We start from the raw sequence: 19,850 nt of genomic DNA, 5'->3' as shown, positions 1-19,850 counted from the left end.
ATGCTACGACGGCGCGAGGCCTTTAACATCGCATGCAATTGCAAAGCATGCGATGTTAAGATGCCATTACAACGGGCTTTCCCAACATGCCGCATCGAAATCGGATTACTTCACGTACCTTGTAAAAAATGCAGAGTGTCACGTCAATTTCAATTTGGTTGCACAGTGTGACGTCCCTTTCATATATCTTACAAGTGCCGCATCGAAATCGGATAAGAAATGCTAAAAAATGCAGTGTCACGTCACTTGCAATTTGCCTTGTTGCCTTTTTAATTGGCGTTCCCAACATAAAAATCACGGTTGCACAGTGTGACGTCCCTTTCATATATCTTACAATTGCCGCATCGAAATCGGATAAAAAGTGCTAAAAAATGCAGTGTCACTTCACTTGCAATTTGCCTTGTTGCCTTTTTAATTCATTTATCTTACAATTGCCGCATCGAAAAGAAATGCTAAAAAATGCAGAGTGTCACTGAGAGGGACTTTGGTGCTGTGAAGCAGGGTTCGAGCCTCCTATCAACAAGACTTTTTATGGGTGGATGGATGTGTGTGTGGTGAGTGGGTGGGTGGATGGATGGGTGAATGGATGGCGGGTTGATGAATGGATGGCTGTCTGGATGGATGCATGGATGGCTGCTGGCGGATGGATGGATGGATGGATGGGTGTATGGGTGTATGGGTGGATGGATGCATGGATGGGTGCTGGCGGATGGATGTATGGATGGATGGGTGTATGGGTGGATGGATGCATGGATGGGTGCTGGGGGATGGATGGATGGATGGATGGGTGTATGGATGGATGGGTGTATGGGTGGATGGATGCATGGATGGGTGCTGGCGAATGGCGACTACTCAGCCAACATGGCATTTTTTAGGCTGCACATTCGCACTTTACTATTTAACAATTTTTATTTTCTGTAAATGAAATTTGACCTGTATAAAAAACTGCTTCATGCCGGTTATAGTAAAAGTATAGCCTGGGGCATACACACTCCCACAACTACTGGCTTGATAGCTCATTCACAGAAAATGTATGGCCAGCTACCATATGCAATTTATGATTGTTTTTATGATCGCCTTTGCTCTTTGGAGAGTCTTAAAATATTCCTACAGATTGTAGTAACGATTGGGTGCTAGCTATAATATGAAACCAGTGGTTTGCATTCCATTTGTATTATTGCCTTGTTTTAAACATGAAATTGCATAATTCTATTATGGCTGTCAAAGCCGTATGAAGATTTGGTTGAAGGTCAAACAAAAGTAATAGAGGGAAAGGCAGTATTTTAGGCAAAATACATGTAAAATGAGAATAGGGTAGGACTAAAAGTACTCAGCTGACATTTATACTCTACAAAAGAAAAAAACTAGCATTTCAGAGGATTGTCGTAGGCCCCTGTGGGTGAATCTATTCTAGCCTTTAGGAGTCATAATCTGGAATGGACGTAAGTAAACAACCTATAAATCTCAACAAACAAGTAATCTAGGTTTGCCGCATTTGTGTTATGGTCCTGAAGTCTTCAGCAGGGTACTAACAGAAACGAAAGTATACGCTTTAGCATTTTGAAGTAAACGCATAAAAAAGATTCATATCCCTTCAACTTGAGGTTCTTTGGAGGATATAGGTGCACGTGGTTATGTAAAGTCGGCAATTCGAGCTATTAGAAAAGTGCAGATAGCCAAAAACAGTGTTATGAATTAGTATCTCAGGCACACATACTCTGAAACAGACCAGTAATGAGATGAACGGAAACAAACTCAGAATGATAGAAGGGGCAAATCGTATTGTTGCTTAAATGTCAATGCTCGGAAAAATGTCATGATTCATTCAATATCCTAAGGTTCTTTAAAGCAGACCTGGGGCAAAGTGCGAGACAAAACAACATGCAGTGAATGTGGAACCTTGTAGCAGGGCTTTAAGTGGGAAAAAATAACTGGGGGTGCTCTAAAAGGGGCGTGGTAAATCTCTTCAAGGGGTGTGGTCTATCCGAGGAGGGGGCGTGGTCTAAATCAAGATAACTAGCACTGCTGCTCACGGGATCCCTTTAATCCCTCGGTGACTTTCTCCCAACTAAAACTGTGCAGTTTTTCTGCATGACCTTTCAGGTTGAGAGCCGGGGCTATCAAGGGCAGCCAAGTATAAACATTATTTTTGCGCCTGTATCCCATCCACACACTCCTTTCACTCTCCCCCCCCCCACTCTTCTCTCTGTGTTTTGTCTTCCTCTCTTTCTGTAGGAATGAAGGTCCTCTACTGTGAGCTTGACCTCTAGAATATTTTCTGGCTGACCCTCTAATCTCCATATTTGGTCATTTGATTGAACCAAAATGGGTCAAAAGGCATTTTGGTGACCAGTTTTGTTTTTAGGTTTACGTTTTACGTTTTATTCTTGTGAATCACACAACCAGCATCTAACAAATGAAAATACCATCAATATGGAAAAGCCGACATACAGTAGTGAATCAGGCGGGCTGACACACACAAGGGGGGTGGGGTTAGAGGGGGGGCTGCCGCTGAAGCCCTTTGAGTCCAATGGGTGTTGCGCGCCTGGCTGGGGTCCTCTGCCTCTTCAGTTTTTCATTGTGCCAGGCTGGCACCACATCATGCCGTGACCACATTTCAGTGAGGAAACTGAGCTCTCACTGCTGTAGCATAGGTTCAGAGATCGCATTCTAGCCCCCTTAGCTGTCCATCTTGAATACAGAAATACTTATAGAGGCTTACAGCCTTTTTGAAAGATCTCCCATATTTTTCTCCGGAATTGACCGGTTGGACTTTAACAGACACAGAGAATTGAACTTTTTGCCTACAATTCACAGAAAGGACCACTATAACCTCTAGCTCTATGCCCTGATAAACTACTGTTAAGCTTCAATTCTCCAAGCCCAGGTCTTGCTCGTCATAACCCTGGAGTCCCCGGCCTTATAGCCATGTACGGGTACCAAGCATAAATGAGACTTAGTAGTAATCATGGAAAGTGGAGGACACAGGGCACTTTTATTGTAACACGAAGGGGAGCCTTGCATGGGGGCGAGTTATAGGAAGAGCATTTTTTATTTTTTTATTCTTGGGCTTGCTTAGGCAATCCTGCCTCCCACAGGAGGCAATAATTCACTCTGTTATGGCTGCGGGCAGAGGTGGCAGTGTGGGGCTGCAGTTAAAGCCGGTTCTGAAGTATAGTTTCTTCCAGATAGCTTACCCCCCTGGGTTACGGGAGGCTTGCCCTCAGCTGCACTTTACCCCTTTAGATCCTGCATCCAGAACCTTGGTGCCCTCCAGCTGCTCTTTACCCCCACACTTTACTCTCGACCACCTCAGTGCCCGTGGGCAGAGCTCAGAGGCCACCTGAATGCTCTTTACCCCGGGACCCTGATATGAGCTGAGAGCAGATACCTCTATCTACCCTTTACCCAGCTGAAATCCCCTGGCTGCACTCTGTGACCTCATGCCCAAGGAGTAGGCACCCTCTGGCTGTTCTTTGCCTCCCTCGCCAAGCTCCGTGGCATTCTGTATGGATAGCTCTCGGTTCCAGTCCAGCCTTCAGACACCGACCTCACTGTTGAGAAAGTGCAAATAACGAGAAAGGAGCAGCTGATACGAGTCAGCCTTAAACACCTCAGACAGACTAAGATAACCGCGCGCTGGAGCCACTGACGGGAGGTGGCGTGCACGTGCAGTCAGTCAACGGGAAGGCGTCTGCACTGAACACAAGCTGCAGACATGCTCTGCCTGGGCACAGTCAGGGCTTTAAGTGGGCTGGGTCTGAGCACTGGTAGTTTTTTTTGAGGCCCACGAAACGGGTCTGAAAAAAAATGGAGAAAGGACTAACTTTACCAGCCGCGAAAATAGAGCCCGATAGAGACCCGTTTCGAGGGTCCCAAAAAAGAACTGCCGGTGCTCAGACCCGGACAGACCCGGCCCACTTAAAGCCCTGTCTTGTAGGCGGACCTGGGCAAACAGTGCAACAACAAAATGCAGTTAGTATGAAACCTCGTAAGCGGGAATGCAAATCGGCACCCTCCAAAGAGACGAGTATAACCTTGGTGCGATAAATCCTCTGTTGTTAGGCAGCCAAATCGTGGGACAAGGCAAGTGGCAGGATGTAGTCACAAGATAGTCATACGGTCAAGAAATGTAACGATAAAATACTGGCTACTCTAACTTGCGACAGCCAAATGCAACTTTAACCACAAACGTGTTAGTTACCTAGATCAGTGGCGTTGTCATGCCGCGCGATGTAACTGCAGCGATGTGACACGCTATCCAATGATATGCCCGCATTAGCGTCGCAACAGCGTGCGATGCAAACAATGGCGATGTATGCGCCATTGCGATGTAAATGACGCGCTGTAAACGAGCGCGCAATAAAACGACACGATGGATCGTCATACAACCGAGTTATGCACATGGTAGTAGGTATAAGGAAGGGAGATTAGTTCGTATGAAAGGGAGTGATTCCTGTAAAAACTTTAAGAATGCAAGAAGGGCAGAGAAGTTAAGTGTCAGGTCAGCAAGAGGCCAGAGGCGTGTTTAGAGCTACGTAATAACCGCATTATATGTTAGTGGTAGAGGGATATGCCCGATCTAGAAAAGGATTGCTAGAAATGGTAATGATTGGTAGATGCTTGAGGCTCTCTATATATGGAGGGTTTGTTTACTGCAGACTAAACACAAGGTTCCCTCGAAGCCGGGGTTTGGACGCAGGCAGTTGTAATTGTTAGCAGATATTTTTTAAATGTTGTTAAGCATATACAACGGTCATATGAAATAACGTGCATTTTTCTATGTCATTTGTAGTGACCCCTGGCGAAGGGCCCCAGTGGCCCGAAATGCATTGGGCTTTTTTATTAAACACTGCTTGTGGATGAATAAATGCGTCTGTACGTATTTTTGAAGAAGAGGTCTGGGTGGGCCCATCAAGAATATGAGAAACCTTGAAAAATAGCATCATTCTGTGGGTGTGGAACAAATTGTATTTAAAATCGAAGTATGAACAAATTAATGATTACATCGCGTAAAAATGGTGAAATATGATTCTAACATGGAAGAAAGGAGGAGTAGTAAGCAGTGCCTTTGGCTTGGAGCCAAATGCAGTCCCAAAATGATGTAATCGAACTTTCCAAGTGCCAACGGGGCAAGGCACTTTTCCAAGGAGCACGCAATATTGAAGAAATATGGACGAACATCGGATAAAGTATAACTATGAAAGGAGTGCATTCCCAATTCCAATAATGTACTTTAGTAATATAGTTAAGGCCATGCAGGATGGTGAGTACTTCAGAGTGCCGTGTTTGGCGCACAGCATTAACATCGTGGTGCAAGATTTCTTGAAAAAAGAAAACACAGTCAGCAAGTTACTGACCACCTGCCGAAGAATCTGCACACATTTCAGCCATACTTTTAAGGCCCGGAAGCAGCTGAGGAGCATTCAACATGAACGTAGACTGTCAGTCAAAGGACACATCCAGGAGGTAGCAACACGTTGGAACTCAACCTTTTACATGCTTGAGCGTCTGTCTGAGCAGTGGGGGGTAATAAATGATTATGTCGATAAACTGGGTTCTACTATGAAAGACATGAGGCTAGAGTTGGAGGAATGGAAGCTAGTTGCAAACCTGACAGACATGCTTCGTCCTTTTGAGGTCTTCACGCGTGAAGTCAGCAGGGAGGACTGTTCTTTGGGCAAAGCTATCCCATTATTGGTCATGCTAGAGCACCAACTGAAGGTGGTGTCTTCAACGTTCCGAGATGATGCTGAAAAGCAAGACGCATATCAGTTGGGGGAGAGGTTATTAAGCCGCCTAGTTGACAATGAAAGGCTTAAAAACATACATACAGAACAACATTACATTTGTGCCACTATTCTGGATCCACGGTACAAAAAGGCAGTGGCCAGCAAAGCATTGATTCCTTTTAATGAAGCAGATGTTTCAAAGTACAAACATTGGCTAGCTGTGTCTGCCACTCTGTTCGAAAAAGAGCGGCAGAAAATTCAAGGAGCCAGCAGAAGTACAACTGAATCAGCAGGCCATCCGGCGTCAAGTTCCACTTCTGAATCTGGGGCCGAAGGGAGTCACTTTCCCTCACAGCCGTTAACGACACCAGCAACCGTATCATCATCCTCACCTGCACAAGGCCTAGCCATAATATTGTCGGAAGCGTATTGGCTAACTCATCAAGGGTTTGCTCATTCCAGTGCTGCAAAGGCCACAGATGGTACGCAAAGTGGAGCAACCCTGGAGAACGTTGAGTCGATGGTGCAGGCCTATCTGGATGACCCAACAGAGATCTTTGCTAATCAGAATCCATTGCTGTATTGGTATAGGAAAAGGCCTCTATGGCAACTGATCACCAACCTGGCTCTAAATTATTTGTCTTGCCCACTCGCAAGCATGTCTTCTGAACGTGTTTTCAGTGCTGCTTGTGCCATTGTAACTTCAAAAAGGACCCGCCTCTTGCCCAAACAAGTGGAGAGGTTAACAATGAGCAAGATGAATCAGCACTTCATACCACCAGATTACAAAATACGTGAATGCACGCAGGAAGAAGAGGACACCGACTTAGGTGACGAGAGTTCTTCTCTGGTAGCTGACCTACTCCGGTCTCAATTCATAGAGTTTGAGGACGAGCTCTACTTCCCTGACACCGAGGCCTGAAAATGACTTCCTTTTCTTTCGTCCTTATTCACTTTTATTCCTGTGAACCTTTCCTTGTTTTTCAACTTTCACCACAACAAAACTCTAATCACCTAATCACAACAAGTCCATCAGCAGCACTGTCTTCATCCTATTTTCCTTATTGATTTGAAGATGCCGCAGTCTGCATTCCTGAGGTTCACAAGTTCACAACTCAATCATGCTCCTCTATCCTCCTCCTCCAGACTTCCCCATTTCCCTCAAGGCAGATGGATGGATTACGAAGGATAAAGAAACTTTGTCTTCGTAGACGAGTCTCCTCAAGTGGGACTGAAATTACTGACTGACTACATGCTTGCTGATTGCTGACAGAGTTACTTCTGAAATTGACAGGAGACTGGCTGCCCTGTGGGCCTTCACTTTCCGAAGAAGATGCGGACAAAAAGTAGAACAGGTAATGAACAATGAGAAGATGGCATGCAGTGGAAAGCAATGGCTGTCTGGCTCTGATGAAATCAATTGCTGTTTGTTTTTTGTGCATGAAATGAATCATATTTCTTGTCTTAGTTATTATTTAATCTTTTACACAGTAATTGTAACTCATGTCTACTACTCTGTTTTTTTTTACCTTGTTTAATTCAAATTGTACTTCAACTTCAGGGGCCACTATGTTGCATTTTCCAATATGTAAAATGTCCTTGGAGTGGACTCACTTGCCAATATACCATGATGATTGATTAAATAATATATCTTTTTTCTTTACAGTCACTCACTGGGATGGATGGATCATCAGCGCCGGTTTACGGAAGAACTATGGCCAATTTGTGAGTGGCAAACAGGTAAACCAGTCTACAACAACTACTACAGCAGAACTACATGTCTGTCTATTTGTGGTATGTAGTGGTCGAGGGCGAGGCAGTGTACTGTTGTTGTTATGCCAGGCAGAGTCCGCTCCACTCCAGACAGCAGTTCATGTAAAATTGGGGCTATGTGGCTTGCTGCATACAATTAGATATGCTTTGTTTGTCTGACAAAGAGCCTAGGTATGCTACATTAGGTTGCTTCACTCAGTGGTGCCTGCCTTGACCGTCTGCATGGTCCTGCCTCAAGCTTGGTCCAAACATCCGTTAGGTTTGTGAAATTTGCTGTTTTTCGGTTTTTCGCGAATCTCGTGAAATTACCGAAAATTCGCAAATTCTTGAACGGAACGGATTTTTGGCCCATGCTTGCGGCAGGGTCATGCAGATGGTCACGGCAGGCACCACTGAGTGAAGTACCTGATGTAGCATACCTAGGCTCTTTGACACAGACAGACAAAGCATATCTAGGGTTTAGGGTTCAGTGCGATTTACTAGGGTTTTTGGGTTTAAGTTGGTAGGGTTCCCGCTGAGTCTAGGGCTCAGGACCCGATGCAGGCTCATTCATAATGATTTTGGCAAGGTTTTAGGGGGGGTTGGCATTCTTTGGTCCAGAATTGCCAGAATTTTGGCCTTTTTTGGTGTTTTGCGGGCGCGTGTGTTTGGGAGAAAAGTGAAAACTAGTCATAGACCTTCTTCTTCTTCTTCTTCTTCTTCTTCTTCAAAGAGCGCAGTGGTTCAATTTTGTTCTGCCTTGCTGAGATTCTTGGGAATCGCTGGAACAAGTGTCCAGGTAAGTTTCAAGAGGATCGAAGTAGTGGAATTGCTGAAAACAGCAATTTTTTGGGAACTGCGCAATTTGCCATGTTTTGGATATACCAGTATTGCATGTTTTTGGGGGGATTTTTGGGGGTGTTCTAGATTTGTGGGGGTGAGTCGGGAGGTCTTGGAGCACTGCTGGGAAGGTCTAATTTTGATTGCAAGTGGTTTCAAGAAAATCCATGGTGGAAAAGGGGGGTTTGGGCCTAGTTGCAGACAGCCTTTTGGAACAATTGAAACTGAGGCCTAGCAGTATTGCATGTTTTTGGGGGGCTGTTTTGGGGGGCTCTACATTTTTGGGGGTGGTTCGGGGGGTCTGCGAGCACTGCTGGGAAGGTCTAATTTTGATTGCAAGTGGTTTGAAGAAAATCCATGGTGGAAAAGGGGGGTTAGGGCCGAGCTGCAGAGCGCGTTTGGAGTGATTTTGAGGTAGGCCTCAAATTTTCTGTGTGACATTTTCCATTTTTTCTTTTGGCCTGTTTGGGGGTGTTCTACTTTCTTGCGGGTGGGTTGTGGGGTCTGGGGGCAATGCTGGGAAGGTCTAATATCGGATGCAAGTGGTTTGGAGAAAATCCATGGTGAAAAAGTTTTTCCTTTTTAGCTCACTTGCTTGTTTTTGAGGGGCTGTCTGGGGGGGTTCTAGGTTTTTGGGGGTGAGTTGGGGGGTCTGGGAGCACTGCTGGGAAAGTCTAATTTTTAATTGTAAGTGGTTTGAAGAAAATCCATGGTGGAAAAGGGGAGTTAGGGCCGAGCTACAGAGCGCGTTTGGAGTGATTTTGAGGTAAGCCTCAAATTTTCTGTGTGACATTTTCCATTTTTGCTTTTGGCCGTTTGGGGGTGTTCTAATTTTTTGCGGGTGGGTTGAGGGGTCTGGAGGCATTGCTGGGAAGGTCTAATACCGGATGCAAGTGGTTTGGAGAAAATCCATGGTGAAAAAGTTTTTCCTTTTTAGCTCACTTGCGTGTTTTTGGGGGGCTATTTGGGGGGTTCTAGGTTTTTGGCGGTGGGTTGGGGGGTCTGGGAGCACTGCTGGGAAGGTCTAATTTTGATTGCAAGTGGTTTGAAGAAAATCCATGGTGGAAAAGGGGGGTTTGGGCCTAGTTGCAGACAGCGTTTTGGCACAATTTAAACTGAGGCTTTGCAGTATTGCATGTTTTTGGGGGGCTGTTTGGGGAGGTTCTACATTTTTGGGGCTGGGTCGAGGGGCCTGGGAGCACTGCTGGGAAGGTCTAATTTTGATTGCAAGTGGTTTGAAGAAAATCCATGGAGAAAAAAGGGGGTTAGGGCCTAGCTGCAGAGTGCGTTTGGAGCGATTTTCAGGTACGCCTCTGTAGATTTTCTAAGTGTGGCATTTTCCATTTTTGCTTTTGGCCTGTTTGGGGGTGTTCTACTTTTTGGGCGGGTGGGTTGAGGGGTCTGGGGTCACTGCGGGGAAGGTCTAATTTTGTTCTAAAATCGCAGTTTACACTTTACACCTAGTTTGAGGGGAAAGATCTGCAAATTTCGACCACACCTATTTATCCTTGAAAAGGAGACTCAGAGTACGCACTTTCGAAATGATGCTTGTATGTATTGTAATACTGTTGACTCTGAAACTGAAAGTGTTATTTTTGCACTAGACAGCGTACCTTATATTTTTTTCTCCGTGGTGTTTTAATATCACTTCCTGCTTTTCCATCAACAATTACAGGCCGGATTTTACCCTGTGCAATGGGGAAAAAAATTAACTCAGGCTTACCATTAGTGAGCTGCAATTCAGCAACAGCCAGGCAGGCAGTGGACAAGGTGTCTTATGGTCCCCAACATTGATCGATGGAGCGTCAGATGGAATGGAGGAGTACCGCAAAAAAGAGGAATTGCTGGAATTATGCAACTTCCCAAATTCAACAGGACAACTACAACAACATACAGTTACAGTATCCATCTTAATTTCTACTTATCTTTTAAGTAATGTTATTGCTGTGAACTTCTATGAGTGTGACTCTGTGGATTTGTTTGCTCTCTGCTTCAATTCATCCCTCCAGCCATTGTATACTTTTTTCTTTGCTATTTTTTAAACTAATTTAATGTACTAAGTGGTTCTTCTCTCTGAGGGCAGATAGGCAAGTGAAATTGCGTAATTACTGCAGCCCTGTACTGTCACATTGTTTCTTCATAGTTAGTACATTGTAGAAAGTATTACTTACTTTTCAGTAACCTATCCACTTAGCAAACAACTTCATGCATGCAGTAGTGCATGCACTTCCTTTATGACCCTTAAAAGATTTATGGATAGCTTCGTATGCAAGGATTTGTTTATCTTCATTTGTTGTTTGTCCATGCTGTGTTTGTTTTTCCTCTCTCCACAAAACTTTCCCCACAAACCCCATTCCCATCCAAGTTTCAAACCCTAACCCTCTTCCCCCGGGCTGTGTGGTTTTCATTGAGGTGTGAGTAAATTACAACAATAATTCCACACACTTGCTGGGGAGGATAAGGTGCAAGCAACCTCCTCAAATCAATTTTAAAGCAGCTAGATGAATCCTAGGATATTGTAATTCTGGTTAAAAAAACAGCAATGAGTATTTTAAAATAAATTCTGAATTTCAGGCCCAGCATCGATTGGATCCATCGTCAACATCATCCTCCTACATGTCAAGAAGACTTGTTGTTATGCTGCTGTGTCAATGTTCTTGTTGTAGCCATAATCATCAATGCAATTCTTTTTTCCCCATACTTATCTTCAGCATTGCTTAGGCTACTGTTCCTTCTAATACTCCTCTCAGGCCACTCAATGTCTAATTTTTTAACTTTGTTTTTCATATGCTGCTACTGCTAGTGTGGTACCACACCTACTAACACCACAACAACGGAATTTCGGTCCGGGATGGCGTAATCGCCATTTGCCATGCAGCCAGCACTGTGCCTAGCTCTATTCTCAAACACGAATCACAGGTAAGATAATCATTTTGGGGAGGTAGAATAATGGCGTAGGACTCGGAGGAGAGACTGACAGTAGTACTAGTAAAGTACTAGTAGGCCAATTGAATTCACTAACTCTGTTAGTGGCACTTTTGAAAATTTTTGAACGTTTTAGATCATTCATGCTGGTAAGTTTGAGGGAACCAAACGTGCCGTAACCCCCGCCTACCACCCCACAAAATAAGATCAACGCGTACACTATGTTGAAGTATGTAAAATGAATAATGATATATTTCCCCTAACAAAAATAAACTAGTCACACCCCTCCCTAACCCAAACAATTGTCCATTTCAAATAGTCCACTAGTCCCAAATAATCCCCAACTCCCGATTTCCACCCCCCAACAGTCTTTAAAAAAGGAGCAAGGGACACAGTCACTTCCGGCGGTGTCTGGACAGGCGGTCCCGCCACTCCTTGCAGAGGTCCCGGAGCTGTTTTTCAAGGTCGTCCACCTTCCGTTCCAGGTAGTCCACTCTTAGGCTTAGGCGGCGCATGCGTGCCTTCCAGGCTCTGGGGGGGCCAGCTGCTGGTGTTCTTGCAGCTGAGCGGCGGCGGGGGGCTGTCCAAGCACGGCGCCGTGCTGGAGGCTGCTGGCTGGTGGACACGGGGGCAGTGCTGGAGGAGGTTGTTGACGCCCCCTCCTCCTGTTCCCGAGCCCACAGCTGGCAATATTCCACCCGAATGGGCTCCCGCTTCCAGGCCCTGGCTCGGACAGCCATCTCCCTTCTGGTAAGCTTTTTGGGAGCATCTATATGAAGAAAGAAAGAAAAATAATGTAACAAATACTCTTTAACAATAACACAAAATAATTCAACAGAAAGTTGTCTCACAGTAACACTAGCAATTTGCAAACACAGTATAACATTTTGGCATGTATCTTTCCTCTGTCTTTGAAGGCCTATAACAGTGGGAGTTTCAGGAATTCTACTACCCGGCAGCACTATGGAATCAATACATAGTCAGAGAGTCAGAGAGTACACCAGTATTCTTCTTTTTTGCTCTAGTTTTGCAAATGAAATTACTTGTACGTGAACTTGTGGTAGCCGGCATAATGCCAGCTCAGTCAGCTTCGACCCAAGAAAAAGAGACACAAGCCATGATGACGCAGACTTGCATGCATTACTTTAAGCAGTACATGCAGGTGGGGATAGGGAAGCTCTTACTTTTGTATAGGGGTGGCACTGGCCATACTCGGTTACATCAAGGGCTACTGCTCAATGTAATTTATATTTCGCACTGCCCCCCCCCCCCGGGCCTTCAGTACTACAAGAGGAAAATGAAGATTATTCATTTCTGATCATGTATCCAGCCGATCACATGATCTCTTTACTTATATGATGGATGACTTTAGGTGCTTTGCTGTGATATATTGAGTGAACAACAGCGATAGTCCACCCATGATTAACACAGCAGAAAGAAAATTATGAACATAGGGAGTGAGTGTGGTAACCATAATTGCCCGAGGAAGGGACTTGACTTGATATAATTGTCAACTATACAATACATATACAATATATGCTGTGCTTGCAAAGTAAACTACTGTACTGTTACTTTAGGCAAGGGAGAGTTTCTGAACAATCATAACTTGTAGTATTTGGATTTCCTCTGCTTTGCTACTCTGGCACGGACATGCTGTTCGAACAAAGTAACACTCTTCATGCACTGAGAGTCTGCTCTACATACACCTCTGCTATGTATGAGGAAGAAGATACCATCCAGGCTTCCAAAGTAAACGTCTATCATTCTTCTTAATGTCTCAACTGTAACAACTTTACTTTTTCTCAACAACCAAATAGCACCCTTTTCATTATATTTGGTAAACCACCGTCTTGACTTGCATTTGAGTTTCAGCAAAATTATATATTGCAATGCACACCACACATTAATTTTCTGATTGACCCACACAGGCAGTCGTTTTTTCTTTCTCCTCCAACCATCCTTGCTTCAAACAGCCATGCATCTGATTCCTTCCTATCAGCCACCTCTGCCTGCATTAAAAAACACGTATCATTCCTTAGTCATAAATGTTACGACTTGCTCGTCCTTCCATTGACCCTAAGTTCTTTCCCTTTTCGTTCATCACATCCCTCAAGTTCATCTGATATGACTTGGCTTCACGATAAAAGTTTCCCAGCTGATTTGAAGTCAAATAGAGGGGGCCATTGCTTACTTGAGAACTACCGCCGCTAATGCTATTGCTAAGTCAAGGGTGACTGTCTTCTCCGTGATTGGCTAAAAAAATTTAGTTCTAAATCAGTAACTGTTCTTAACAGTACAGTGTACTTGTAGTAGTGTACTGTCTACTGTACAGTACATCATACACTCCTTTGCGAGCCTACTCTAAAATGTCATTAAGTAAGTAGTATAATAATAACGTACCACCGTCCGCCGCTGCTGAGCCATCCCCCTCAGCTCCTCCTGGTGGTGCCACCGCATCCGCCGCTTGAGTGGGCCCCTCCGCGCTGCTGGCCCCGGCACTGGTGGTGGCAAGTGCTGCATCCGATGTTGTGACGCCTAGAAAAAACATGTCATATTTTCAGATGCCATACACCACCCCCTACTTCGTCTCGTAATGGAAGAGAAAATGTTAAACAATTTTTAAATATTGGGACGGAAAAGAAGTCACGGTTTTGGGGAGAGTGTTAATTTATATGCTTAGCCATAACATGCAACTCTTTTTTGGCACAACTGATGAATGCTTGCTCTTTAACGTGCAACATTTTTATAATTACAGACAGAACCAACCACTCCTCATCACCACCAGGAGGACTTGAAGTTCCAACAAGGTGAGGGCTCCCGAGTCCCACACAGTTACTTCTGACTGAGGTATGTGGAAAGTCGAACTGCACCTATCATCAACAATGTCCTATTTCTCTTGTCCATACTTCTGTATGTGCAGAATAGTCCCTGAAACACTAGCGGTATGGTATGTGCTTCTATCAAATCAAAAAGCCAACTACTAGCTTATTCTTGGTGGACATTGACATTTTGTTGTTGGAAATTGTCAAAGCACTAACATTAAGAAGACTGGAATAGACAGCAAGGGCAACCCAGAGGACTGCACTGAGTGCCTCTAGAGCTATTGCTGGATCAGAGTTTTGTTTAACACCGTTTGCGGACTAGGCAAGCTTAGCTACCTACACAGACCGACTCATAAATAATAGTAAATAGTAGTAGCACAGAGAGTGATGGTAGAGAGGCAGGATAAGAAAGTAGAAACAGTCTACAAGAAGATCAAAGACTATTTTGTAAAAAATAGAATTAGGAAACAGTTTGGAATGAATAGGAGCTGTAAAGGTTAGGGAAGTATAATTATATTAACAACAGAACAACCTACTGGGGCCAGCAGAAGAGCCTGCAGAGGACCGTTCCTGCCCGCTCTGTTCCGCCGGAGTCTGGAATGTTGCTGCCTTGTCCTGGGAGGTGCTGATGATCATGAAATAAACACAAACATGGATGATTGTTTTTTGGAAATATTTGCTTTCTTTGACCACAATCTAAAATTATCTCGGGGATACAAATTAGCAACAATTGCACTACATGTATTGACCTATCTGATCTGGTCAACTAGGAGGATGCTAGTACAGTATTGCTGGATTCGCAGACCGTCTACTTGGAAAGTTATGTAAATCACTAACTAAACCAACAACAAAAAGGTTCTACTACGACTGCCAGCACTCAGCAGCACCCGACGTGACAGACACAGTCCACCATCATGATTGCAGAGCACTAAAAATTTTCCTAATACTAATAACAAGTCATAATATACTCAACCTATCAATCCATCACTATCTCTTCTTCTTAGTGGCAGCAGGAGTACAAAGGAAGGACTGTACTTGAGTCTCTAGTCTCTCTAGCATTACGCAGTTCTGTAAAGTACTAGACTCATACATATTCAGGACAAATGAGCACAAAGTTGCAAACAAGTAAGCATAGTAGCAACGCCACTGAGGAGGCGAGCACCTGCAATCACAGAAGCTATTTAAACACTATTTTACCTGCAATGTAATCGAATAGGCAGCATTCTTGCTCTTTGGGAAAAACATATATTAGCAATATAACACAGAGCAGAAGAATACAAAGTAGTTATTAAATAGCTACTCACCAAGGCCAGGGATCTCCACGACTAGCAGGTGGACAGGTCCTGCTCCCGGTCGAGGACGTAGGCCCACCGGTGCGTCGCTTGGTCATAGGTGCGCCTGACTCACTCCATAGATCTAGACCAATAGAGATAGATAATGAGCAAAAAAGAGCAAAAAAAGTACAAAGAAACAAAGGATTGCAAAGATTGAAAAAGGATAGAAAAACCATGCCCAGAACTATAGCAATGAATGAAAAACAAGATGGCCGCGCCCATTGAGGACCGCGCAGGTAAGTTCGCGTGATATTTCCCCCGCGAGCACGCAAAAACACACGCGAACTCGTAATAGCGCGCCACACACAATGCGAGCTTACCAATAGCGCCCGGAAACGGAAATACGCAGCACGCACAAGATGGCTGCGCCCATGTACAACCGCATGGGTAACTTCGCGGTCGGTGCGCTGCAAGCGGCCCCTAACTTTAAGGCCTTCGGTATTCACAGAAGGCATTTAGGAGTCCTAAAGTTAGGACTCCTAACTTTACTACTCCAAAACTGTGATGTCATCAGTGATGTCATATGAAATGTCATTAGTGATGTCATCAGTGATGTCACTGACCATGTCACAAATAATGTAATATGTGACGTAATCAGCAGTGCATTGTGGGGGCATGAGGTATAGTTAGCTGAACTAATTATAACAGCGAAATTTATATGGTTTTGTAGGAGTGAAACGTCCAACTAACTATAACGTCCCTGAAACCTATGTTTTTTTCAGTGAATATATATATATTCACTGAAAAAACCATAGGTTATAGACCATATATAGTTAGGAATTAGCATTTACAAAACCTTGAAAATTCACTGAAAAAACCATAGGTTATAGACCATATATAGTTAGGAATTAGCATTTAAAAAACCTTATTTTACTCACACAAAACCATTGAAATTACATATATAGTTAGTTGCACTAACTATATATCGCGCACCTGCAATCCACTGCTGATGATGTCACATATTACATCATTCATGACATGGTCAGTGACATCACTGATGACATCACTGATGACATCTCAAATGACATCACTGATGACATCACTGATGACATCTCATTTGACATCAATGACCACATCACTGATGATATCATTCATATGACAATACAATGCATCTCCTCACATTTTAATATAACCTCTGTTTCACCCAGTGTTAAATACAGAATATAATTTTTGAAACCATTGACACACCAATACTAGTTACTACATACGCACTCACTGATTCCTACGTCTACACACACCTTCACTCATTCACCCATACTATCATTCATACATACAATCACTCATCTTTACAACACTATCATATGCACTCATACACCTATACAGACACTCACAGTCTGCCACTCATCCATGGAGTTACTCACACACCTAGTCAGTCCTGTAAAGAATCAATGACACTTCCATTTTCTTGTCTATACAGTTAAACATAGAGCACCTTACATTTTCAAACATATACTAACACATACTTACCTTGTTATACAATCATTGATACAAGTACACATTGATCTGCACAGAGTCACACACCTCCCAGCCAGCCACACACACACTCAGTCTCCCATACAAATACTTGGACAATCAATCAGTAACCCATATAGTTAATCATATAGCTACTGATCAAAACATGCAGCAGTTTACAGAACAACAGACATAATGATGCACAAATTAAGACACTTTAGTCACTAACCCATGCACTCAGTGAGACACATTTAATCACTCACTCATGCATTCAGTCATGCACCTACTAAATCCTTTGTCCAGACACTTATACTTCCACTCATTCTTCAATATGTAAGACACATTTTAACTTTACAGAAACATACAGTCACTGGATGTTGTCATCAGTGATGTCATCAGTGATGTCATTTGAGATGTCATCAGTGATGTCATCAGTGATGTCACTGACCATGTCATGAATGATGTAATATGTGACATCATCAGCAGTGGATTGCAGGTGCGCGATATATAGTTAGTGCAACTAACTATATATGTAATTTCAATGGTTTTGTGTGAGTAAAATAAGGTTTTTTAAATGCTAATTCCTAACTATATATGGTCTATAACCTATGGTTTTTTCAGTGAATTTTCAAGGTTTTGTAAATGCTAATTCCTAACTATATATGGTCTATAACCTATGGTTTTTTCAGTGAATTTCAATGGTTTTTTAATAGCAAATATCATAAGCTGTCGAATGTCAAGTACGTGGTAAGTGAAAACATTTTCGTGTTTATGCACACTGATCTGCTTTGAATGGTGCCCCCCCCCCTCATTTCTATTAGGAGTACTCTCTCTTTGCAGATAGTGAAAGGTAGTTAACGCAGGCCTTTGCCCCCGTTGTAATCCGTCGTGCCTGCTTCTCTCTCCATTTGATTGATTGTTATCCAAGTATTTACTGTTTTAGAATTAGTTCTCTTTGGTTCATTCTCTATTTACAAACAAACACAGAGTCGCAATACTCTGTTTAGTCTTTGCAGATAACGAAAAATCGTGTAAAAAAAAAGAAAAGGAATCGAGCAAAATCAGTAGGCCACTAATGGGATCTCTTTTTGACCTCGCTAAAATAGAAACATTAGGAACAACCCCTCATGACAAATACAAAACTAGTGAGATGAACTGAACTCCACACAATGATGGCTGCAAAACAGCTCGGCTCCGCCACCCACCCCGCCCAAAATAACGATAAAGAGCGGCTACCATGATTGGTTGCGGAATGGCCACGACGGAGCTACGAAATGATGCTGCTCTCATGCTAACCCCAGCTTCAGTCTGAAACATCCAGAAACACTGTAGACTACCAATTCGATCAGTTCCGGTAGCGCCCCAATGTAACCCGGTAGAGAAGAACTAGCCCTCCCCTCTTTCACTGATGGTTCTTGTTGCCTGTCCCTTCTGTTCTCATTTAACAGAACTATTTAGCCTGCTGAAAGGGGTTGTGTTCCGACCGCTGGTTGGTGGAGACATTTTGACTATATTCTGGACCTGCGTTGTCGCGTAATGCGTCATATGACGCGCCGCGTTAGCGCATCCGGAAGTCATCCGGGGCGCGCAGCGCGTAACGTAAGCATAACAAGTCATGTGACTTGTTAATAAAACTTTTCATTGGTTCATTTTACTTTTCTTATTGTAATGATGAAAGGCTTGCTCATATGACCTAAAAATTACGCTTTTCATTACTTCCGAACATTATTTTTTCTTAAATATATGTTATAATGTTCCAGGCTAATGTACTTTCCCGGAAATTTTACAACTGTCCTGCAAGTAAAATATATTCTTTTTTCGAGAAAAAGAGCGTTTCTTCGTCCCATGATGGAGCCGTTGAGCAAAAGAGGGTCGACCTGCTGTCTTAGTCGCCGATACGCCTGAATATGAGATTCTTATCGATCACTTTATGTTGCAGGAATAGAAAACACAACAGCCCTTGACCATTTATCTTTACTGCGTTCCTTCGTATTATACCTTTTACCCTTCATGTAATTGGTCTGCTTTATTTCACTTGCCTTTTAATGATTCTAAAACAGTGACTATTATTACAAACTTTACCAATGTATATACTACTACCATGTTTTCTTTTAAAAACCTTTATTGTGAAAATTTCATTATACAAATACGAGCCTATAACCACGTGGGCCGGCCACGGAGCAAACTGTAATCGTATGTGATGAGTAGACATTTACACTGTAGAGGAACGTAACGGGCGGGCCATTAGGTTGCAAGAACTAAGGTGTCTAACAGTTACGGAATCGGTGGACGTACATTTTATAATTAAAATACGACAGGGCCAGTTACAATAAAATTATCTAGATATACATTTGCGGGCAAGTACCATGGGTGACGTTAATTCGAACTTTCAACAGTACAGTAATCAATAACACATCAGAACTTAATATCAATAGGGATGTCGAAATATTCAATCAATTCTCGTCCCCGCCCGCCATGTGCTTCAAAACTGCATACGTATCTCGTGATTTCAAGGTTCTGCAACCAGTACACAACAAGGAGTTACGAGTCCCATTTATTCCGGCGCCATTTTGGGCGAGGACGGGCAGGTCCAGGATATAGTCAAAATGTCTCTACCAACCATCGACTATGATGATGTTCATATGCTGTATTTATTAGAGTAACACTCATCTGCCCACATGAAATTAATTTACCACAATCTAAACATGTCATTTTAATCTTTCCAAAGTTCTTCTAAATATTTGGGACCGTTTCCCTTGCCTCTGAAGCTCTCAGTGCCACTTCTTTGATGAATGTACTAGCAGGTCAGGGGTTCTCCTCCAAATCTCTCTTTTATGCAGCACTATAATTAATTGGTGCCACCTCTCCATATGACGATGCATGGTATAGTTACCACAACTATATATTTTTTCGTTTCCTCTGGAGAGTTCATCGTGGCAGATGAAGCGTGTAACATACCGGGCATTTACCTTTTTTTGCATGTACAGGAAAGG

The 19,850-nt window shown here is 43.3% G+C and overlaps 1 long non-coding RNA gene across 1 annotated transcript in view; it reads left to right on the top strand.

Annotated features, from left to right (window-relative positions):
* LOC144792368 (uncharacterized) overlaps positions 1 to 19,850 on the top strand; it is a 53,414-nt gene that overhangs the window by 164 nt on the left and 33,400 nt on the right. The gene's annotated exons all lie outside the window — the stretch shown is intronic.

The sequence above is a fragment of the Lissotriton helveticus genome, chromosome 11 (assembly GCF_964261635.1).
Source record: "Lissotriton helveticus chromosome 11, aLisHel1.1, whole genome shotgun sequence".
NCBI classification, from domain to species: domain Eukaryota; kingdom Metazoa; phylum Chordata; class Amphibia; order Caudata; family Salamandridae; genus Lissotriton; species Lissotriton helveticus.
This window is presented reverse-complemented; position numbering and strand designations above follow the sequence as displayed.